The following is an 8,791-nucleotide window of genomic DNA, read 5'->3' as shown; positions in this document are numbered from 1 at the left end:
AAGATTTAAAAATAAAATATATTATATTATAAATATAAGAACAACAATATATTTGTAGATACTTGCAAAAGGCAAACAATGATAATGAAGTATGAGTTCATAAACCATGTAAATGTTCTTTAAGTTAATCTTAATCTTTTTTACATATGCTGTCCTTAAACGTGCTGCAAACTGTCAATTGTATTTTTTATTTTTATCAAATGTTGCAAGAACAGCTGCAGCACTACTAACAACAACAACAACAATTATTCAACAACAAACACAATGCTGACAATATTGACAACATGCGAATAAGCGTTTGAAGCGAAAGTACACTTAATAGCGTAGCATAGAACCAGGAATAGCAACAACAACAACAACAATTACAACAAGAATATCAAACATTTTTATAATAACAAAGTTGAGAGTTAATATGGCAATCAAAAAAAAAAAAGAAAAAAAAACAGTACGAAACGAAATGAAACGAGCGAAATGAACGAGAAAGGAAGGCAAAATGGAAGCGGAAAAGGAAACATGTTGTTTTGCAACATCTTTGTTTTTATATCTGCAAGCATAAATAATTGGCGCTTGTTATTTCTGCAATAAGTGCTTGTCACAGTGAATTTTTTACATGAACAAATGAATGAATGCATAAATGAATGAATTCACATGTACTTTAACGAGTACAAAAATAAATGAATGAATGCTTGAATGAATAAGTGCGAGTGAGTAAATCAGTGACTCATTGCTGCTGCTGTTGTTGTTTTTAGTGTTGTTGTTTGCGGTGCGCTTAAATAAATAACATGTCAAGCGTGCAATTTCAGTTAAAATATTTTCTATCAATTTTCATTGTTGACTTCCATTCATTTACTTCATTTCGATCATTTTCTTTGTTTCACACACTAAAAAAACAAATTTAATTAATTTAACAATATTTTCTTAAAATTAAATTTCTTAAAGATTTCGATACTATATTTAGGAATAAATAGGAATAAAGCCTATTTAAATGCATGGCAACTTCGAAGTCTTAATTATCACACATAAATCTTAGCTAAAATCACCAATGTTTCCTGTTGTTGAAGTAATTTGCACCATATCCATTACTTCCGCTTTAGTTCGACAACAAAATTTCGCTTTAGTTAGTATTTCAAATAAAATTTAATTAATTTCTCTCAATGGGCAAATATATTATATATTTGCCCACTATCAACCTTGGTTCGCATGAAGTCGCCTCCATTTTGGTCATTAAGTTTTGTTGTGTTCGTTGGCACAGATAATCTCAAGTTTAGTGATTAATTGTTGGTCATCAATTGATAGTCAAGCTTTCCTGAAATACTACACTCACTCACCTGATAGACAATTCTGTTATTTCCGTCTCAACTCTTTTAGGCGAATTCAAGGATTTTATTGGAATTAATAAATAAATATTTAGAGAAAAAATAAACAAAACTGTTTGGAGTTTGGACTTTAAGTGCATTAAATTTACTTTAATAGTGTTTATATTATTTAAAAGTGAACTTAGTTAACTCACTCAATTAACAAAAATTTGGAATATGAGAACATTTTTGTCCTCATCTTCTTTGGATATGGGAAAATATGACTTAATGTCTAATGCAAAAATCTTCTCTGCTCTAGATGAAAAGGCATCAACAGACACAGCGTGAGACTTGAACCCACTTAAGACAACTTGTTTGGAATGAAATAAGTAGATCTCATTGATATGGTATTGAAGGGAAGAGTGAAAACGTAAATAATGAATAATGGAGTTACGAGAATTCATAAAACTTTAGGACTCTTTGAGTGTCTACACTATGGAGTAGGTTACTATATCCGCAGCTGTATAAAGGAATTACTTGAGTAGAGCTATTCGACTCATTGAAATAAACTACAAGGGATTGGGGAGACATAGTGGCATAGTGGAAAGTTGCTTGGTGTGCAGAATATCAGAAGGGAGATTATGTCGACGAGTTAGATAATTGAAATGAAAGAATCAAAAGAGCAGGCATATAAAAAGTGTGAGTGCTGCTACTATTTGTCTGTGTTTCCAGGGAAGAGTTCTTGATATGCTTCTTTACAGCACTATATTCTGCGTTGAATTATGCTCAAGCCATCGTTGTACAAAGTTGTTTCTGATACCACCACATAATTATTATTTTCTTAATAGAAATTTCATTAAAATCACTTTTCAATATAAAATTCTACACTGGGAGCGTTAATAATAATAAATCCATATCATTATTAAAAACAAGTTACTTTTAATTGCAATAGTTTATCATTGTTTTTTGTTGAGAAAAATGGCTGTGACAGTAAAAGCTTGGCTTGACCAGTGCTACCCAGATCCTGATCTATCGATACTAATTGTAGAGAAGTGGTTTGCTGACCTTAAACACGGGCATATAAATATCACGATTATCATTCTTTCAAATACTGTTAGCTTGTTCATTTCTGTATCTAATAATATTTAGGGTTGTTTCATACTATTATTTTATATAATAGAATCTTTGTTATATGATATTTTATTCTTGATATTTTATTTAGATGACAGTGATATTTTCACGCTGTAGTAGCAACTATTTCCACCTTATAATTTGTGTTGAATATTTGTCATCACTGAGTTTTTCTTAAGGGTATAAGTATTTGCCGTTATTTCCGTCTTCGAATTCGTTGTATCATTTTTAACATATCAGATAATACTTTTTTCGAGGATATGATCATGTATTTTGTGAAAACAATATACGATATATAAGAACATAAAATTATATAGTAGCTATTATCTTATAATAAGTCCTGAACACACTAACTTTCATATGTATGATACTAAACCCTTTTATATTATATTATAATGACTAAATTATATGTTGTAGTGAAGGTAGGAAAACTATTTTATAGGGGAAGTAAACTTACATTATATCTAACTTAGTTTAGTGTAATTTTATTGGATAAATTTCATAATAAATTAAGTTATCTACCAATAAAAGTATATAGCACACCTGTCTATTCTGTGTAAAATCACTGATTGAAAAATTATCTTAGAATTACTTATATATTGTATCTTTACACACATTTTCAACTAATTTTATTATTTACAAGCAACCTAAATTTATGTGAATAAGAAAACTATTTCCAATACCTGAAATCAAGTCCAACATTATCAGAGCACGGGTATGTATGTTTTGGAATATCCTTACACTCGTGTGTAATTTATGAATTAAAAGTTCCAAAAAACATAGAGAATTCCTTCTTCTTACATGTAAGCTGCTTAAAACTGTAAATGTTGCCAACTTCATTTTACTTGTATTATTGGCAACATTGATAGGAAATGTAGTCTTTAGTGCCTATCATGAGCTCGTCTTTTAAAATGGGAACGACACGTACTAACCAAACAAAGTTGACAGCTCACTAAATAGAATACTTAAAGAGGAAAAGTAGATGAAGTGCCAGGTTGCCACAAGATAGTAAAAACCAAAATAACTGCCATCAAAAATAAGACAACAGCAAAGCGAATGTGCTGCCGCCACTGTTTGCGGTGCCGAAAATATCAAAGCATAAGAGGATTTGCTATGTTGTGGTTAATGTGGCACCACAGGGAAATGAGCGAAAAACTAGAAGCTCTCTATTAGCTCCGTAATAATGACGGGAAAAAATTTCATTTAACTTTGTTTTGTGGAGTGATTTTTTGTCAGATAGTAATTTTATGCATAATACGAGTATGTGGATAAAAATCTTAAATTAAATCAATGAAATAAAATGTATTTCTATTAATATTTATATGCATGTAATGTCAAATGTGCTTTTTTTATCATTGGTACAGCAAAAAATAAAACCACCAAACCAAATATGTTGATATAGAAGCTATTTGTCAAGAGATTTGGTTATTAGGTCAGGAAATACTTCCTTTTGATATTGTAAGTAATATAAACCACAAAAGTTTCACAGGATATATTATTCGGAATTAAGTGAATAAGATATGTTCCCACATTTTATGGTAGAAAGAAGTGCAGTAGGAGATATTTTCTGGGGGTTGTGTTTTTACTTTGTGTATACGAGTATTTATGCAACGTCTTAATGTCGTTTTTAAATTGCAATTTTAAACAAAACTTATGCAGTCATCTTTTTGGGAATTGTGTTATGGAATATATAATATCTTATAACTAAGATAATTAAAATTAATTTTCTTTATTTACAATTCCTTACATCTCAACGTAAGTTCGTTTCTCAATAAGAAGAGTGTGTTTAAGGTGGTGGACTGTTTTCTTAGCGAAGAAGGAGGTGATATTAGTTACTGACAGTGACTGTAACATATTTCCGTATGTTTCTCATAAATAGTGATTAAACGCCAATACTTATATTTACATTATATTTACATCAGATCTCGCATCCCTGTCTATTAGTCCGATAAACTGTCAGATAATATTTTCCTTAGAAATGTTTTGTCATCTATATTTCATCTATCCTTAATGTGGTCTGCAATTAACTAACTTAACTTCCTAATCTCTTCCTTACGGGGTAGGGATTATAATATCTCTCGTAAAAGGTTACTAGACTGCATTAAGCATCATCCTGTACTGTTTTGAAGCAAAACAGGAAGGAAAAGGGTTTTTACTTGTGATACTCCAGCAGAGATGAAAGCGAGAATATAAGTTTAGATACCAGATGATCTAAGGATCTATAACTTCGGCTGTTGAGCACACTGGTTTGGTTCCGTAAAACAAATTTGACTGGTGACTTCGGTTAACACCTAAAGTTACGTCGGAGTATCCTCACCAAGATACTGTGTAACAAAGAACAGTAGTAATCAAGTGGCGTGGCGTATCCTCACCAGGGTACTGTGTAACAAAGAACAGTGATAATCATTAGACCTGACTTCCTATCAAGGAGAAAGGTATATTTATATATATAACATAAAATGGTACAGGTTGAAGACGGGTGTTTATTTACATATCATCTGGATATCAGTTAAATAAATGATAGAATTGGACTTCTAATTGCCAAAAAAAACATAACTTATATTAAAAACTATGGCTTTATTAGGTTATCGAAAAAAATCATTTATATTTGCGAATGGTCGGGCACCTAATCTGCAGTTTACGGCCATCCGTAAGAGTTAAGATTTCATAACTCGCTTTAAAGTTTGCTTTTTTTAACTCTTTGTAAGATACAAAGATAAGATTGAAATAACTTTCTGAGGAAGGAAAAGATACTTCTGGTTACGTTTTCAATGGCTGTACTCGACTGTACTAGGAGTTATGTATTTTATAATGGTGAAGGAGTTTTTGTACCATTTTTATATGAGCTACCTTAAAGTTCCCTCATTTATGCTCGTTGTGAGATAAAAATGTGAGATTGAAGTAACTTCCTTTCGTATCTTTGAAGATGTCACTAGCTAGTGACATTTTTTTGTGTCGGCCCGACTGTGCTGTGGATCAGGAATAGGATGCTATTACAGATGCCTTCGTTCGAATTTGTTATTAAATACTTTTCTATGAGGAACGTTCAAGTTTAATTGTATTAATAAGACTTAACTACAATTGTTCTACAGAGAGTACGAGTATATATTTTCTATCTATATATAAATTTTAAAAGGCACTTATTTATTTACATATTGAATTTATTTACATAAATGGATTTACAAATACTTTTATAGCAAATTACATTATTAATTACAAAATAATTTATAGAAAGTCTTCCTATACACGATTGACGTTACTCATACGTTGGCTTACATTCCTTTCGCATGTTTTTGATTTGTACTGTACATTTGCTGTGGTTCTTAATAAAATTTGTCGTAATATCAACACAATATCGTGCATGGATTAGTGAAAACTTATACAGGTTTAGTCTTTACCGGTGTGATTGATAGATGGAAAGCACTTCAGAAATCCTCATACTTTAATTTCCTTGCAGGCATTGTACAAAATATTCCTAATAACTATATTTTATAGTTGTGTGATGAATATGTATGTATATAAGTATATTTATATCCCTAACTATATACACCGAATATGTAAATTGAATACTAATGCAGCTGCAATAATTTCGTAACATTTTACATAATATTTTGTATATAGACTGGTGTGTAGTTGTTGTTGTTGTTGTTGTTGTGCTTGTCATGGGAAAATCTACTTAATTCGCAATATGTCCTACTCGATGGTGTCGAATATTGCAAGCGTTACGTAGCTGCTTGGTCCTTTGTGCGTGTTTTGATTGGTAAAACTCGATTTTACACCAGATTACAAAATTCAATTTCAATTTCAATCAAAAATTGCTTGTTTTATTTTCTCTGAAAGTAAAACACATCCTTTTTTCTGGTTACTTTAAGTTACTTGAGATGTGATTTTGATTTATGATAAAATTTTGGTAAAATTGGTAATGTCTTACCAAACGTCACAAAAACAAAATTACTACATATTAGAGTAACTGGAAAAGGATAGAATATAAAAGATTTTGCACATAAAATTTTTTATAAATTTTTTTTCAAGGAGGTACTACCTTCCATGTAATCAATTTCCAGACAGAAAGTACTCTTTCAACATTAGCTGTGTATTTCATATCTTATCATTTGACTGATATTTCGTTTTTGGTAATTTTTAATAAGACTAATTTTAAAAAATCAATTTAAAATGTATACAATGATAACTTCATTATGAAAAATATCACAAAAAACATATTTCTGTCGCAGTAGTTAAACATTTGAATTTAATATATAAATAATATTTTCTCAAGCATTCATATTTTATTATGTATTCATATTAATATAGTAATTGTTATTTAGTTCTTAAAAATAGTACTTGTCTAAAGCACACTGTTGCAATAAATGCATTTTAATTTCTTTTCAAACAAACCACACAACGTATTTGTGAGTGCTGTGTGAACACAATAAAAGCTTTACTTTACAGGGTGCTTACGTGTGATTATCGCCATTTTACTTTTCACATTTTATTATATTGTTGCTTTGAGAGTGTTGTGTTTACAAAGTTATTTTGCAGTAGTTGTTTAATAATAAAAATTTAGACTATAGAAAATCTACCTCTATAGTCTATAGTCATAAGTTCATGTTGAGTCTTTTTCGAGTTAATGCATCTGGATATTTTTACTTTTTGATAGCTGGGAGGTTTCTGCAGAATTCTACCCTTCTCACTGACTAATTTATGTATTCTTCAAAAGCTTCGTGATTATTCGATGACTAATCTAAGATCTGTGTATCGTCCCTTGCGGCTAAAGATTATTCTGAGATTAGATAGTACAGCAGCCTGTCGGTTTTCGCGAATAGTTTCAGTGTTCTGTCACTTATGTATTTTGTGACTCTGTCTATTTTAAGATCTCTTACCATGTCATTTGTGCGGATGTACAGGCACTTTGAACAGTTTTCTGAGAGCCTGACTTTGAGTAAATTGCGGCTTCTGGAATTTGCAAAATGTAATAGTCTATACTGGATTCTCTTTCACTGCGAAGTAGAATGAAATCACTGTTAGTACGTCCAAAAATCTTTCATTGTATCAATGTATTTGTGGACTTTATTCAAAAAAGAAGATGATTCAAAATCAAAATATGCAAAATGACGAAATTTAATTTCATTTAATATGTGGAGAAAATAATTATATTTATTCATACTATAATAATATAATAATACAATAACTACTTCTTCTTAAGTAGTTTGCTAATTACTCTAATTAATTTAAGTAAAAGCACATTTTTATTACTATTTATTCCATGCTTTAATTCATTAGTCTCCTCTTGTCTGCTGCCTTTGCGAAACCCCTTAATGAATTCAATAGATAAAGGCACCGTGAGCCTTTATGGTATATCCAAGAGCAGTTAAAATTAATTAATGGAATCCAATCAAAATCGATATAAGCACTACAAAAAGCTTACGAATCAAGTACATCCTCTAAAATTTACGACCATTGTTACGTGACTCTTGTGGTAACGCCACTCGCAGTCCGCATCTTAGCCACGTAAAAATGGAGCAAAGTCTGTCAACGCAAAAAATAATACGAGTACAAAAATTGACAAAAGGATAAAATAAAACAGACAAAAAATTTGAACTTTCCGTTTTCTATAAAAGTCAAATTCTGCGGAAAAATGCATTCATGTGCATCTATAGTTGAATCCTGCCTGACAACGTGCACGGCATCAATGGCGGAATGGCAGCAACACATGTTGGCGCATCGCAAGTGTCCTTTGCAAGTTTAACCGCTGCGTTTACGCTATGCATCCTGAATGCGTGTGAGACCTCTTTGTTGCTGGTTTTGTTGGTAGCTATATTGTGGTTTAGTTATCAACGCGCTAAGTAAAATGATGCAATTTCCTGAACACTTTTCAGCGCCTTCTCCGCGCTGCACGTACTTTGGACATATGTCATATAAACGTTATACATCGCATGTATGCGGCGCTCCATACGTTTGGGGGTGGCTTGTCAGCGGTATAGTGTATGAGGCACAATGCGGTGTGGTGGGTGTGCTAAGTTGACAATACCCACGCAAAACTATTGACAACATATTGAATGCGATAAATCTTTAAGCTTAGCACTGCCAAGAGCCGGTCTAGAACAATGTCAGCTTGGCTTGCTGGAAGTTGGAAATTGTGTGCTCTTTTCGTTCGCCTTTTTCACTGCAGTCATACTTTCAGATATTTTCAGTTTTTTTCAACTGCGTTTGTGTTGGAAACGTTTTTTCTGAAAAAATTTTCGTTGGAAACGTTTTTGTGTGTCAATTTAACTGGACAGTTGATGAGCAACGCTGAAATGCTTGCACAAAGTGTTCTAAGCAAAATATTACCACTTTTATTGGTACTCTCTTCATTTGGGTTATTC

The sequence above is a fragment of the Teleopsis dalmanni genome, chromosome 1 (assembly GCF_002237135.1).
Source record: "Teleopsis dalmanni isolate 2A chromosome 1, ASM223713v2, whole genome shotgun sequence".
Taxonomy (NCBI): Eukaryota; Metazoa; Arthropoda; class Insecta; order Diptera; family Diopsidae; genus Teleopsis; species Teleopsis dalmanni.
The sequence above is the reverse complement of the archived record's forward strand: the minus strand, read 5'-3'. Positions refer to the sequence as shown.